Consider the following 16,807-nt stretch of genomic DNA (forward strand, 5'->3'; position numbering starts at 1 on the left):
TGGGAAGGAACTCACAAGAAAGTACCTCAAAACTCTACAGACATGAAAACTTCTTACAGAGACAAATATCTCAAGGGTGGATGTCACGAGGACGGAGCCAGACTCTTCTCGGTGGTGCCCAGTGACAGGACATGGGGCAATGGGTACAAACTGAAACATAAGGGGTTTCAGTTGAATATGAGGAAAAACTTCTTTGCTTTGAGGGTGACAGAGCCCTGGCACAGGCTGCCCAGGGGGGCTGTGGAGTCTCCTTCTCAGGAGATATTCAAAGCCCGCCTGGACAATGTCCTGTGTAACATGCTCTAGGAGAACCTGCTTTAGGAGGGGGGTTGGACTAGATGATCTCCCGAGGTCCCTTCCAACCCTTGACATTCTGTGATCCTGTGATTCTGTGACTCTACCATTCCCAGGCTCCCTGACTTATTGGAATCTGTATCCCTAATTCAGCTATCAAGACAATGCACAGATTGATAAACAACATATGTTACTTGTTTCTAACCCCTCAGAAAATGATTTATCATGAAGTGTAAGCAGACAAACTACCTAGAGGATACTCAAACTTCTGTTCCAACACCGTCTCCCAGCTTAGACCTCCTTCACACTCATCCTTCAAGATTTTGGATTTCCTTTTGTCATCTGTCTTTTATCACCTGGCAACCAATTCCCCTAATAAATCTATCGACAGAAACTATACTTTTTACTCAGGAGGAAAACAATAAGCAATCCAGCCCTAACTATAGATGCAAAACTTAGGACTACAGAGAGCTCAGTACTCAGCATTCAGGGATACAACCCATTAATACACCATTCCCTTCAACAGCACTGATTAGACTTTTAAAGCAAAATCCCATTGCAACAGCAAACTTCCTGCAAAGACAGCAAGCTGGCAGAAACTCCCCAATTTTACAAGAAAGAGGAGCACATCAACACGTGCAGTCATATTGCTCAGCCAGAACTGAAATTTTGACATCTCGCCTCTTTGCCCTTCCAGGCTTACCAGAAAAGACAGAGCATGGCAGCACCGCTAGCAGGGAAGGGCAGAAAAGGGATGGTTGGATTATTCTCCCTCCCCTTTCTGATACCATAGGGACGGAGCAGAAGAGAAAGGGCAGAAAAGAGGTTTCAGCCAAATTTCCCCCGGCACCCCAAAGTCCTGCATTCTCCCCCTGCCTGTCAAAAGGCATCTAGGAAGAAGGAATAAGCAAAGGCCCACCTGCATCATCAGGCTGTACAAATGTTAATGTATATTAGCTGCCTGATAAGATTATCACAGCCAGAAATGCTTCCCTCAATTTTCTGATTACTGAGCTTATCTCTCCCAGCTCAGCCCATCACAGATGGCTGGGGATAAAGCAAGCGCGCCAGATAATTCCAGGAATGTGAATAAAAGGTACCGGGACGAGGAGCAGGCATCAATTCGAACCTACTTCTAGCAGGAAAACACTCATCATATCTCCCGTTTCCCTCGGCTGCTGAAGCCTGGATGTGTTTGCTATTTAAGAGTTTTGTGCTGCTTTCTGGACTGCATGAGGACGGCATTTGAAGATGGAAGGGCTGGTAAATATGTTATTTATCACAGGCTAAGCAGGCTCAGCCTTGAGTCCAACTGCCACCTGCTCACCGACATGAGCAGATAAATCACGGCCACCTCCTCGGGGTAGAAGGGAGGATGGAGGGAGTGGGCGAGTAATCTGCTGTTGTGATCTGGGGTCGCTGGTGTTGGCTGTATGGAGATGAAGAAAAATGGAGTGCGTAATGGGAAAAGGAGACAGGAGAGCGAATGCACACACGCTCAACTGAATGCTGCCATGGAAAGCATCCATGCAGGTCTCACCTGATATACAGCGGTGACAAATTAGTGCCAGGCACGCTCAGTAGTGGCGTGATGAGATTCTGCTGGGTTTCTAAGAATAAGCCATTGAAGAAGAATGAGGAGGGAAGGGCAGAGGGACTGTAAGGGCATTTCATGGCATTTCTGTGTTCTCCCAATTTTCAAGAGCCAAAACTACCCGGACTGAAAATTTGATGAGCCTGAAGAGAGAGGAGGGCACAGTGGAATCTTTAGAGATGAAACCAGCTCGAGCGGTTAAATGTTGACACAGACCTGCTTCCCTCCACTAGGATTAAAACCACTGGAGAGTTTCAAGTTCAGGCCAAGGCACAACTTTGTGGCATAGCAAATTATTGTCATTAAAATCTCATTAATCGTTTATTTAAAAAAAGAAAGTAAACCAGTTATTAAGTATTTAATTTAAAATATGCAAGCTTGTTTCCTTTAATTGTATGGGTTTCAGTGAGGATAACATCCCTGCCTGCCAATCTCAAAGAAGATATTAAAAATGTAATTTATGTCTTTTGCAGGGCAAAAAGAAAGTTCGTGGAGATAAGATGGAGTGGCTTATTATTGGGATCCAAGTCCGCTTCTCCAAAGGCAGTACAGCGCAGGCAAACAGGTCTTTGTGAAACAAGAATGAAGAGAACAGCAAAAAAGAGCAAAAAAATAAGGAATCCATTGATAAAAGCTTTCTCTTGCTTGCAGGTTTGCCTGCGGGACAATCCAAAGCAGAACATGATCTCCCCAGCCTCTGGTCAGACCTGGCACGCTCGAACCAGCGTAACGCTGTGTTAGACATTGCCGCTACCTGCTCCGCCAGCTGGACCTTCGCTGCAGTCCTGTGCACGATGCAGTCGAGCAGAAGGCAGAGAAAAGAGAGAGAAAAGCAGCAGAACTGAATGGGGAAAATAAGCAACAGGAAGGCAGTAATAAGAGAAATACGAACCCATATTTTACGTAATTTTCAGTGCTTTGTGCAAGCCTAAGAGGTGGGGAGGTCACCAAGACCATTCCCTTTGACATAGCCCCTCAGGATAGATCACTCTGGGGACCAGGCGATAAACCATGAAATGCCTCACCGTGGTGGCAGAGCTTGTCCCTTCCCTCTCAGTACCAGTGGCAAAGAACAGCCTCAAGAAAGGATAAGGAGAGGAAGAGCCCATCTCCCCTTACTGTTTTCTCTGCCTAATTCCCATCACATCCCTTTTCCTCAATTAATTTCCAGTCATTGTCTCTCCTGTTCACCAGATGCCACTTCCAGCAAGCATCTTCTGCTTTTTGGACTAACTCAATATTCCTGTCTAAACTCTTCCAATTTTTATCAATAATTTTATATGGCTGGCCAAGTTAAACTGTACATTAAACTAGTAGAAGCTGTTACCCAGCAGAGAGGGGAAAAGGGCTGCTGAAATTACAGCTCATTGCTGTAGTCCCCCATTCAGTACCAAATGAGCTAGGTCAGGCTTTTATGTTGATCTGGCTCCTTTAACTAGCATCGAGAGCAGAGACACTGTCCCGAAATACAGCATTGCCTCTCTTATCCCAAAAACTGCACAAGAGGGACGTAAGTACCTATGAAGTTCCTGCAGGAATTTCAGGGTTAATACTGCCCAGGATCAGACCCCCAGTGATAACCATGCTGTACAGAACCCATTAGCATCGTGAAAAGAAACCAAGCTACTATTTTTATTTTTTTTTAAAGTTATCCAAGGTTTTTAGGACATTAGAAAAGGCAGAATAAGGAATAATGTCAGAGCCCATAGCTTGTGAATAAAACACATAAACCAATACTTAAAATCTTGACTATGTAATGTTCTCTTCTCAGAATACACTGGAGCCTCCTGCTCTCAACCTAATATGATCCCGTTAATCCCAAATCTTTCCTGCTCTCTTTCACTTCATAAGCCTGAATTTCAGTCCAGCGTTACTGCTCTCAATAGAAAGTGATCAGGACACATCCAGTATATAGAATGTCTGCTTCCACAAATACCCCAAAAGATGAAATGCAGATACTTTTTCCAAAATAAATAGTCAAAACCGAGAAAGAGCGGAAGGAAGAACATGGCCGGATTTTTGTCTACTGTTTAATTAAATGAAATATCGTTTCTTCTTTCAGCCTTACTCTTAAACCTGCCTGGGCAGGATTTCAAGATGGTGGTTCTCCTCCAAGTGTTAATGACATAGCAAACACCCACAGCAGTGTAAGAAATGTGTTCCTTTCTGGTTCTCTCTTCTGCAGGAATTATTTAAAGATATATGAGATGACAGGAGAAACATAAAATTATAAATTCATCTCCTGACAGCTAGAAGAAACAAAACTTTACTTTAGGGAGCTGATTTTCTTGGTATATGTCTGGCGTTTGTCATTTCTTACCCATATTTATCCCCTCCAAAACAAGTACTCCAAGTCTCCGCAATGCCACGGACCTGCTGTTCCTCCCACTTGATTCCAGCGGGCTTCAGCGTTCCTGAAGACAACCCTTTCCAAAGCATCCTAGTGACCTACTGTCCACACTCCATCTTCAAAACAAGACTTACCACGGGACTTAAACTTCTAAATCAAACCAGAAAACCACATTTACAAACTTCAGAAAATTTTAACATGCTGCCCAAAATAATGATCAAGCCTCTGTTTAGGTGCCTCATTTTGGGTAGTAAAGGACATAAGATCTAAAGTATTTCAACTCCCTGCTAAAGTTAGGATTTGCATGTTGAAAAAAAGGGGGCGGTTTATTCGCCCACATGATGTACACGTATTGCACAGAACACATGCTGGAGACATACAGTTATTATTTGAATAATGAGTGCATTTTAGTGAGGGGCTGATACAGCAATCTTATCCTGATGAAGTGTGCCTGCACGTCATTCAGCATTCTTGGAACTGTAAAAAGCAGGAAATGCTGAATCCATTATAAATGTCTAAAGGTTTATTTAACAATGGGCTGATGCAACATCCTTTGAAAGGCCTTCCTCAGCAAAAGAGCTGATTTTAAAAAGGCAGAGATAAATAGGAACTGAATTGCATGGAGCCAGCATGGAAAGGTGAATTGAGAGGTTGTGTTTGACTACAAGGCTCAACACAATTCAAGAAGCTATTTAAATACATAAATATTTAAATGTACGAAAACCAAGAGGACTTGGAAAGGAAGAGTGTGAACTAAAATAGACAAGAACAGAGAAATGGGACCCTGAGTATGACCCATACGCTGAGGTTTGAAAACAGGCAAACTATTGTACCCCAGGAGCTTGATACGCCAGTTATTCTAGTGATGCTATTTGTGCTTCCCTCCAAAGGATGTAGCAGTGACTAAGGATCTCACTTTCCTCTCTTCCCACAGAGCAGCACGGCAAGCTTGGTGACCTCCTGCTGTCTACAAGCTTATAAATCTGGCATCAGGACAGAAATCAAACATACATGAACACCAGTGAGTTTAATTTGGGTGTCCAGCAATACTACAAGGTAGTAAAACACTGTGCTGAGCACTTTCATGGATCATTCTGCTCAGCAAAAGCAGCATCACCTCTTCCATGTGCCCAGCCCGCTGACATTCTGAAGGGCTGCTCCCCTAAAACATGGGCAGAGAAGCACGCACGGAGAGAACTAAGCCTCACCAGAATTCTTAGTGAACTTCACTCTTCAAAAAAATAAGACAATACTTGCAAAACAAAACATTACTTGCCATTTAGAAAGAGGCTAAGCAGTCCAGGATTAGCTGGTACATTTTCTTGGGAAAATTAATCCTTGATACTGTTGTGAAACAGAAACACTTAAAGCCAAAGAAAATCAGGTATTCAATAAAAAGTGGTTTGGAATTACCTATTTCCCACTTGGTTAAAGCAAACAAGTTGTGGGTTTTTTTTCTTTTTCAAGACAAAGGCTGGCTGGATCAGAGTTGCCAGTGTCTATGGGTTACCCTGTCTGTAAGAAACTTGGTGTGCTTTTATCACTGAGAAGGCAGGGCTAGAAGCAACCTTCCAACAAAGTTCCCGAAAAATGTACTCATGCATATATATATTATTGTAGATGCACACAAACTGGGAAATGGACATATGCTGACTTCTGCTTCTCTCCAATACAGTCTGGATTGTGGCTTTTCTCCTCCTGTTGCAGTAAAAAGAGAGCAATTTTTCAAGTTTATACCAAATGTCATTCTATTTCATTTCCAAATATAATCTCCTAGAGAGAAGGTTCGCTTGCCCTATTTCCAATCTCTAAAGCTAATACACAAATTTATATTCCTTTCTCCCACTCGCTCTCCTAAATTAAGAGGCGTAATTACTAGGAACGCTTGCTACAAACGAATAAAGTGCCAAGGGAGAAGGAGCTGTCAGCGCCGGCCGTCTGCAGCAGCCGCCCTCCTCTCTCTCCCATCCCCGGAGGATCCTGCTTATGAGGCAGTTTCTATCGTTCCTATTAGCAGGGGGTGCTCACACACAGGACCAGACGCCAACCCCTCCCTTTCCAGGCGGGACAATCAGAAGGAACAAAATTACAAAATTAACTTCAGCCTGTCAAGGTGCCACCAGTGCTTGCAAGGATCATTCCTCCCAAATTCACCTCTTGCCTCTCCCCAGTTCTGCTGACCTCTCGGGCGACACCAGGTTTCCTTAACGACAGTGGAGAAACTCAGATTGCGATCTAAAAATTCAGCCCCAGTCTCATCCCTCTCCCCGCTCCCCATCTCCAGCACCCTCTCAAAAGGAAGATTGATTATTATAATCAGACTTAGCTCTGACACAGCATTTGCATTTTCAAAGCACAGCATAGTCATTAACAAATTCATCTACCCCAAGGGAGCCCTAACGAGCTTTCACCTCTCTCCCCTCTGATTCCCAATCTGCAGGCAGCCCACAGCTTTTCTTCAAACACCTCCCCGCTACATTGTGCTGCACGAGCTTGGTGAAACTCCAGGCGAGCTCAGGGAGCCAAATTCAGCCCTGCTGCAAAGGAACACAGCTCTGCCGCCAGCAGCTGAAGAGGAGGAATGCGCAGGCACCCTAGTTAAACTGGTTATCCTAAGGTTTCCATATGTAATCACAATGGCATAGGGTATTACAGGAAACACTTTCTGTTCTGCAGAATAAGGCCAGTGCCACAGAGGTCCCCAAATTACCATGCTCCCGTATGAGCGGCATCAACCACGAGCCTGAGCTGCATGCCCTGCAGCAAGCATGCGAAGAAGGAAGCATCATCACACCACATCCTCCAAACATCACACACATCACCTCCACATCACACCTCTTCTCCAAACACCTACAACAACCCCTTCGCCCCTGCCTCCTGCCCCTGCTTACATCCCTTCTCGCACCCCAATGCTGCCCGACGCTGACCCTCCCCACTCGCCCGCCTCCCTTTCCTCATCTCCACATCCTGCCCCAGCAGAGCCAGAGCCCCGTGCCCACAGGTGCTCCTCACAACAGCAGATTATTGCTGATGAGCAATAATGCCTAATTGGAAGCGCTTAACCCGTATTCAGATGATCCATTTCAAATACTCCTGTCTGGAATACTTAAGAGGGAAAAAAAAAAAAAAAAAAAATCAAGAAAATACTTATTTTTCTCTCTTGCTTTTTAATCTACAGCAAGTAGGGCTGTTACTTGAACAAGGGCAAGGTGACAGTGTTGATACTCTTACCCTGCAGCAACGCACTAAGGACCAAGACTTGGTAGCGTCAGTTGGGGGTGAAAATGGGGGTGAAAATTGCATGAAAAACCCTGCAGCTTTGAACAGCCTGACCCCTCCAGCTGACCCATCCAGTGGAACATTTGGGGGCCCTTTTTACCCACGAGCGGTATATACAAAACCATACACCAGCTCTGGAAGAAGCCTGTCCTATATGAAGCCAGATGCTTTGTTGATGCTACAGCACGTCCGAAGGCAACCGCCCTGGTCACCAGCACAGACTCCATGTCAACAGCAAGTAATGTGCAACACCAGTCATCGCGTGGGTACCAGCGTAGGATGGTTCTGACAGTTTTGCCTTCTTGAGCTTTGTTCCTCACTTTATTCTGTATTCATGTCTTTCTGGTAGTCTGGGATGGGTGCAAAATGTGACAGTTTGGAAATGCCCAGCAAAAAAAGTTCAAGGGGACGAGGAGCAAATACCCTGTGCAAGAGACTCACTGAGCAAGGGAACTGGAAATGTTAATTTAAACCCACACGTTTACTTGAGTATAATCACATATTTCAACTCTTGCTTCCAGAAGAATGAGCAGACACAGAATCTGTTCCTCTCCATCTTGCTGCAACCCTGTCCAGTCCACGCTCCCAGGAGCCGCTATGAGACATCACCACCATCACTGCATGACAGCAAAAATCCCTGACAGCTTCACGTCCAAAAAACGTCTTTTTCCTCTAACAGCTCATTCTGAAGAAGGATCACCTAATTTCCATGTTCATTCAGCTCAGAGCCTCTCTGCTGTTATCAGCCTCACTCCACCACTTTCCGCAGCATGTAGATGACTGTTTCCTTTAATTACTACCGAAAGCTCCTCCCACCAGGGAGAGCAAAACAGCTGGTGTCCACCGAGAGAAGGAAACTCCAGAGTAATTAGCCTTAAATGGCTGACACCTCCTACCCATTACTCCTGGTTAGAACAGCAAAACATGGAGTAACAGTCTCTTTAGGGAACCCATTGAGGTGTCGGACTGAATCTGCCACAACCCTGCCCCGTGTGGCCACAGCACTGGCGCAATGAAGTTGTCTGCTCTCAAGAAGAACATCACACAGGTCACTTCTTTCATGCAGGATTAGGCACTTTTTCCAGAAGGAAGTCCTCTAGTACCTGTAATTCACAGGCAGAGCAACAAAAAATTCTGCAAAGATGTCACGCCTCCTCAGTACAAAGTTTGAATACAGTTTGTTTCCTGAAAATATACCCTTGAGGAGTTTCTGGAGCATTCAAGTCAACAAATACTCATTAAATGGTAGCTTGTAATCCCACCTCTAACCCCCACCCATCAGTTTTCTTGTTGAAAAATCATCACATATTAAACAGAGAAGAATCTACGCATTTTACCGACCTCCTAGGAAGATCAAAGGAGAAAGGGAAGACGAATCCAACATCCATTTTTGTTCCTTCATCTCCTAACATAAATACGGTGGAATCAATACCTACTTAATACTGTAAGAGAGCAAAGGAGCCTTCACTGAGTGCTCGACTTGAAAATTGAACTTAATCCTCTTGCTCCGACTCACGTGGAAGAACCCACCGCCTGCACTTCAACATGCTTTTAAGAACAGTGCTCTCGCTCCCGCTGCATCTCCAGCCCAATTTTACAGCTCACTACAGCTGGGAGCACTGCTTTCTGGCACTGCCTGGCAGAGAGAGGGAGGGTGAGGAGGGGCCAGCAGAGCTCCATGCTCAGGGTGCTTTCTGAACTCCCAGAGATGGGAAATATGAGGATGGGGCAAGGGATCCAGCTATGGGATAGCAGCAGCTCTCTCGACAGAGCCTCCCAGCTGACAGATGCTTCAAGGAGCCTTGTTCCCCAAACCCTTCCCCAAAGAACAGGCTAAGAAGAGCAGATTTAAGGGTTTCTAGCCAAATGACCCATCTTGAGGCCCTCCTGTGAAAACAAGCAGTGGGCTTTTAATGCATAAGAAGTGGGAAATCTCTCTCCTTGTGCCAAAAAGCAAAGGTTACAGGGCCATGCCAAGACTGCTCTGCCCATTTTAGCCTCTTCGGATTATGCCTGTGGTCCCCTTCAGTTGCCAGCAAGCAATCACAGAACGAAAAGCAAAAAGCAATTCCCTCTCAAATACCGTATGTTCAGCTCTGGTGCCAAAGCAGAAACCTGGCATTTTAACCTTTGGTGAACATGTTCCTGCTGCCACCAACAATAAACTCCAAGGTTCAGCTCGGAGGGGAGGGAAGGTGTAATAGATGTGTGGTAGATGACATTAGCACTGAATACAGCATCAACAGGACAGGGCCTGGCAGGAGCGCAATTTTATACAGCTAGTCTTTAGAGGTTAATGAAATATTCATAAATAAGTTAAAATTCTCCTGACAAGCTAGATCCTGTAATACAACAAAGAGTTGTCAGCCTCAATTAAGCGATTCCAACGAGGCAGGGCACCGCCATTCATTATTTACCAAGAGGTCACAGGAAAAATTCAGCTCTATGATCTTCTTGTCTCTGTGGATAAATTAGGTTTTACAGCTCCTGCTGGAGGACTCTGCTGCCCCAACAGGGTGGTTCGGAGAGACCCCAGCCTGCCACCCCTACCCACCCCCAGCATCTAACGGCCAAAGGCAAAAACACCGGGAACAAGCTCTTCTAAGGGCACTGAGACACAAAAAGATTGAAAGCAAAACAAATAACCTATCAAGCTGATTAGGCTGTCAGCACAAAGACTAAGACAGTCTTGAAACTTCATGTTTTTTAAGTCTTTATCTCCCTTTTCATACACACAAAGCCAGCCCTGGGCAAGAACAAAAGTATCCAGCAACCTTTGATCTGCAGGCACGTCCACTGAACATGCTCTCAATGTTCCCCTAGATCCCATAGCTTGAGATCTTCTCATCCTCAGGATAAACTGTGCCTACAGAATTGCATTTCTCAGATCAGATCTCTCAGGATGGTCCTCTTTCAGGCACAACCTCCCAAGACTGTGAAAGCAGGAGGAAACGGGTCTCCATCCTTGTCACAAGCAAGTTGGAGATTAATGATTCCTTTGTCCCATCCTAACAAGACTGTTCAACAGACCAAGTCTTCCTTTCCCTCTCTGGACATGCGCTTGGAAGCACATGTTCCTTCTACAGCTTCTCCAAGCTGCCTTTTAGACAAGGCAGAAAAAAGGAGCAGAAATTACTGAACCCTAGGAGGTATCTAGGACCTCTCACTCAACTTTCCTTTACCTCTCAAAGTGCTGAATATAGCAGAGAGCCCCTGCACCCTCCAGGATATTTTAGTTCAACTAAATCAAACCATGGGGGTCTGAGGTAGCCCATAAACTTCCTACAGACTCTGTGAGGATGGATGTAGCCTGGAATAGCACAACACTTGCATGCATGTTAATTGTGCCTTTTGTACCTCAAGGTTGTGGCTACTATAATAAGGCCTCTGATAATATCCCTGTCCCACTCATTTCATTTTACCAAGTAATTCAGTATAACTCAGATTTTATGGTAACAACAGCAACACTGACAACAGGACCGCTCCAGTCACAGCACAACAGTGTCCTCTGCACAGAAAAACCATCCACCTTTCTCCTCTGCTCAATAACCAAAGGGAAAAAAGCCCTACCTCTTTCTTTCCCCCCAGTTATAAGCCTGCAATGTGAAGGTGAGAGCACATTATCAGCTCTCAGCCTATGTCCGAGTTGAAAAGCGGAGCGCTCACAATCATCGTTTTCACCAGAAAGCAACCCGCAGCACGCAGGTTTTAGAGGTACACCTGTGGCATGGAGGCCTCTCCAAATGATGGCTGAGAATTAGATCATCGTCCATATAGGCCATCTGAGCTGGAACTGCTGCTCAGTTTTGGGTTGGGCTATTTTCCTCACAATCCAGCAGTACCTGGCCCACAGGGAGGCCAAAGGCAGGAACAGCAGTAAGGCAGCTCCCCACTTTCAGCAGCTACGTTTTCTCCTTGTGAAAGTCCTAACCCCATGTCAGCTGTTACTGCCTTCAACGAGAAAATGAAAACAGTCCTGTTAAAACCAAACGGTGCTGCAGAGTTCCATAAAACTTTCACGTTAATGGATCCAACAGCAGGTTCATTTGTGTAATGGGACTTTTAAACAGACCGTTTATTTCTTTTTAATTTGAAGGGAATGTACTATTTGATCCCATGTGCCTGGCTAGATTTTTAAAACAGAGATAAACCACAAGAATTTACTCACTTAATCTCTTCTTCTAACCTAATTAAAACAGCATTGAGATATTAACATGCAGAAGTGTAAGGTACTGATCACCTCTCCAATCTACAGGCAGTTTGTCAGCATTCACCTACCAAGATGCCAAAGCTTCCACCGCACTCTCTACTTTGCCTGCAGTCACATGCAATAGATGCTTCTGATGTTGCCACAGTTGAACATGTGTGTTGAACATGAATTTTCCAGGAGGGATGGTGCAGCAGATACAACGCAACCAACCGAGGCCATTCATTATTCCCTATGCTAAGAGAGAAAAAGGAAAAAAAAAAAAATCCTGTCTCTATTCCTCAGAGCTCACTATATTCCTACACTGTGGGGAACAGCAAGGACTAATTTTAACGTACTTGTTTACAAGAAGCACCAAGAGAGAGCTCTCGGCTAAGAAAAAGCGAAAAGTAACTCTTGAGTATTCCCATTCCTCTATCCCAGGGGCTACTCCACCTGGAGAGCCAAAGCCCTACAGTAAAAACACAGGGAGAAAGTTGAAACAGGGCATGGATGACTCCTCCACACTCACCCCCCTCATTTCAATCACATTTCTAAATTAACAGGACCACGCGATGAAGAATGATACGCTGTGAGGTATGTACAGACCAAACAAGCAACAAATGGCTCTGCTGAAATAAAACTACCTGGTAAGAGAAAAAGATGCCTCAGATGTTGATCATGAAAACATATTTAAAACAAACAAAATTCACTGAAGATCTTGTGTCCAAAAATATAAAAGCCCAAACACAACTACTGATAGGACAAAGCAGGGAAGCTTTATCGTGGAGGAGCACAAACAGCTCAGACACAGGCAGCTAGCTGCAAGCTGAAGGAACAGCAGCAGAATTGGAATGTAATCGTGTGCGTCCCACAACAGCTAGAACCTCTCCTACAACCTGAGTCTTCACCAGTCAGAAACCAGACAGGAGGACAGAGAGCTGGGTGGATTAATGGATCACAGGATGAACATCAGTGCCATGTGGCAGTGGAAACGGGTAATGTGATTCTGAAATGGAAGAGCTGAGCAGGACAGAGAGGTACCTGCCTGTACTCGATGCTCCTGTAGAAGATACCTCTGTACAAGCTACTGCTGGAACATCACCTGGAATGATGTGACCACTCTGGTTACTCATCTTCAAAGGAGACACATTAAAATGGGAAGAAATTTAAAGAAAGGTGTGGGATTCATGAGCAGACTGAAGAGCCTGTTTTAAGAGAGGACTGCAAGAGTTTGATTTGTTTAACCTAGACAAATGAAATGCTGGAAGAGAACAATTGTTCTCTATAAATATGTCACAGCTTAAATATGAGGGAGGAAGAACAGTCACTGTGGTTTAAGGAGAACATTAGCACAAGAAAAAATGGATATTAACTGCACATATATTTTCAGTTGGAATTGGGAAGATTTCAGCTATCAGAGCAGTCTTTCGATGACAGTAATGGGACAAACAATCTAAGCAGTTTCAGGACAAGCTTGATAAATTTATGAACTAAGGTATATGCTGCAATAGCCTTAGTTACCAAAGGACTGGACTTTATGATCTAAGAGTCCTCTTCCAGTCTTCTGTTACCACATCATTTCATTCTGGATCAGCTTTTTTTGCTGCCTTTTTATAACCAGATTAATGTTTTTCAATCTGATTTGAGAGCTGGGCATTTCCCTAAAATTGCCTCACTAAAACTGTTGCTGTGTTCATGCTGCTGCTCAGCTGAGTGCCGTGCTACTCATCTGTCTTGGGTTTGCCAGTCTCACGCAAGGGGTTAGGATAAAATCTGTCAAATGGTGAGGAGATTTGCTGTCGTCTTGCTAAATCAATTCAGAAATGATGAAACACACTTGTGATAGATGGAGACTTCCTGCACCAGTCGGTCACCTCCCCTCCCCTCCCAACTGTTGGTTCTATGTATGTTCTGGCAAAGCTTCACTTCTATTTATAACTACCGTGGTTCAAAACTCTAATCCCACATTTAATTGCCATCCCATTGTAGATTATACAGAGAATTTACATTTCCGCGAACAAACACCACTTTTGTTCCTGTGCCTTATCTGTTGTAGTTCTCGCTTTATGTTTAATAACTCCTAAACATGAATTAAATCAGCTATACTGGCAAGTTATCCAGGGCAGGTCTTTCTATACCGAAGTTCACTTCTTTCCTATTATTGTTATCACCTGTAAAGTAAAATATAACGGAATTTTTATCCTTGCCAGGTATTTTTTCTCTCAAGTATCAAAAGTTCCAGTTCTTAAAAGTCTGGAGGTCTGAAGTAACCACTAGAAAGTAAAGTCTTTCAGTAATAATGCAAATGTTTGGTGAACTGTGTGGGTCTCTTGTTTGCAGATCGATGCCTATTGCGATTTTCCCAAAGTCTTTGTGATTTTTCCGTGTTGCCTTCCAGTGAACAGCTAGTTCCCAACTGCAACACGCACAGTGTTCTTGGAGTCGATTTCTTTCATGCATCCTCCTTTCTGTCTTCATTACTTCTCCTGATAACCATCAGTGCAGGTAGTCACTGACATTTAAGCAAATCCTAAACATTACGTTTTCATCAGACTGAACACGATTTGGCTCCTTAACTATTCCGGACCTGCTGCCCTTACGTAAAGGTCTCCTGTTCTTTGCAGAGGGTTAACAAACACTTTTACTCAAGGCAAGGGGTATTCATTATTTTCATTTTAAGGTGTCTATTTCTTATGTAAGAACACTCAATTTATGCCATTCATTTTGTGACGGCTACGTTCTTGGACTTCAAATCTTCTTTACCTCCCACCCTGCTAAGCAATTCTTCTGATTCTTATATCCATCCTTTTTAATCTGCTGGAGGGTAAAATATAATTTGTTCCAATGAGCAGTCTATAGATTTCAGAGCCCACATGGGCCAAGCTGTCTTTTGAAGATGAAATCCAAAGGATACCCAGAACACCTCAGGGCAATGAAAATACAGGTGACACTTTTTTAAAACCAAGCTGACTTCCCTCAGGGATTAATGATGGAGAAAAAAAATCTTGCCATGCATGCCCCCTGCTACAGAACCAAACTGAAAGAAATTGTAAGATCGGGGATCACAGCCGTTGCTTGGATGGCAAGCTTGAGCCAAACAATTTCCTCCTGTCTATAAAGGGAGATGAAAAAGGCAAATGAAAATCAGAAAAACTAACACATCATCTGCTTCCCTCCCTCAGGGAGAGAAAGAACAATAACATAACAAACAAGAAAGCGTTTTCACAAAGAGTATTTTGGTGATGCTAGCTCTCAGCTCTATGCCAGCAGAGCATTAAACTAACGTACCATAAGTAGGAAGATCCTGGGACTACGAAACAGGGAGCCGTATGTGTGAACTCTATGAGCAATCTCCTGGCACATCCCAGAGATAAAGATATTGGAGCACTAGCCTCTATAAAGAAGACTACCAGTGATGATAAAGTTGTCAGAAAAGTGCACATACATACACAAAAACTGCAGTAAAGAAGTGTGCTTAGGCACCAAAAAAAAAAATTCACAACAAAAAACATTCTTTCAGCAAATAAAAGAAAGACACCACCCTGAGACTGGGCAAGTCATCTGAGCCCTGTCAGATTGGTGACTCTGTTATGTACCACCGCTCAGAGGGCTGGGCATGCACCGTTCCCTTGCAACAGCACCACACTCAACGGTGACTAAAGAAAAATAAATAACCAAAAGGTTAGAGGGAGAGAAAAATCAAAGTTTCATTGTTATAATTACACAGCACAATGATAAGGGTAATTTTTCTTAAATCAGAAAATAAATTCTAGGTTCAAGTTCCCTGAAGGATATGAAATATTAGAGGATTTTTCATGGTGTAATCACAAACTCATTTCTCCAGCCACTACTGGCCGTGTCTAATTAGGGCAAAGTATGTTAATGATACAGCGGCACAGCCCAGAGACGTCTTCACTTGCAATATTAATTGCATTTAGGGAAAGCATGAATTGTGCTTATACAAGCTAATTAGTATGGGTTTGCTAATTAATACTGGAAAGTCAAACTGCCTTTGTCTTGTCAACTGCAATTAGATGAAGTTGTTTAAATTGCCTTGCTTTTTGTTTTTTTTGTTCTTCCAGTAGTAAACTCACTTTTAGCTGACAAGCAACGAAATCACGTGCCGGAGTACTCCGTGGCAGTTAGTGCAGCAAGTCCAGCCCACTTTCCTCCAGTGAGACCTCGTGCCCTGGCCTAGCACCATGGCCCCAACAGCACGCACCACCCTTTGTCTCCTATTGTCCCCATGGACACAACTCCCTGAACTAGGGCCCTTTCCTCCCAAGGACACAGATACTGTCTTATTGAGGCCACGATCCTATCAGATTTATCCCACAAGTATTTTACTTTTAAATATTGCTATGTAAAGAAATCATTATTTACCAGGGCATCTAAGATGCTCCCCATCGCATACAAGAAACCCCATTAAACTCATCAGGGAGATCCAGTCACCTGGTTCACTAGCCCTAGAGCACACCGCTTCGTTTCCAAAACATTCTATGTTTCTGATTTCCAGTGCTCTGGGGAGGGTGGCAAAGCCATTTAGTGCTCTTCAGGGTGGCAGCAGAGATGTCATCTCCACAGAGGTATATCGCAGAAGCAGCCCAAAGACCCAGCAGGCTGTAGGATAGCACCTGACAAGTCTTTATTCTATTCCACTTAGGGCCAGAAGCCTGTTTGCAGAATGGCTGATGAAAAGCAATATCCACATCTGTCAGCACACAGAGCAGGATAAGACCTTCTTCATCCCCCCAGCCACGGAGGCTGAACATCAAACTAGCAAGCAGTGGGTCACGGGTGAAAAAGGGGGAGAGGGATGAAAAGGAAGGTGAGGCACCAGGAATTCAAATACACAAACAACTGCTGAAGTGACAGCTGTAAAGGAGTCTGAAAATAAGTCACCCAGGTGAGACGCTGATCTGGAGAGGGGAGACAAAAATCACAAAAAGAAGATTATATTGGTTGGCAGGGAGGAGAGTGGGGCTGATGGTGCAAGTGCTGGAGCCCTGGGCAGGCAGAGAAGGGAAGAGCCCCATCCAAAGGAGAGAGACCTCTGCCAACTCCAACGTTGTAGAAGACAAGAAGTGACACATCTTTCCCT

General features: G+C 44.2%; 1 protein-coding gene across 1 annotated transcript in view; it reads right to left on the minus strand.

Annotated features, from left to right (window-relative positions):
• MAD1L1 (mitotic arrest deficient 1 like 1) overlaps positions 1 to 16,807 on the minus strand; it is a 392,177-nt gene that overhangs the window by 176,347 nt on the left and 199,023 nt on the right. The gene's annotated exons all lie outside the window — the stretch shown is intronic.

This window comes from Egretta garzetta, unplaced genomic scaffold, assembly GCF_000687185.1.
Source record: "Egretta garzetta isolate BGI_Z169 unplaced genomic scaffold, ASM68718v1 scaffold299, whole genome shotgun sequence".
In the NCBI taxonomy this organism is placed as follows: Eukaryota; Metazoa; Chordata; class Aves; order Pelecaniformes; family Ardeidae; genus Egretta; species Egretta garzetta.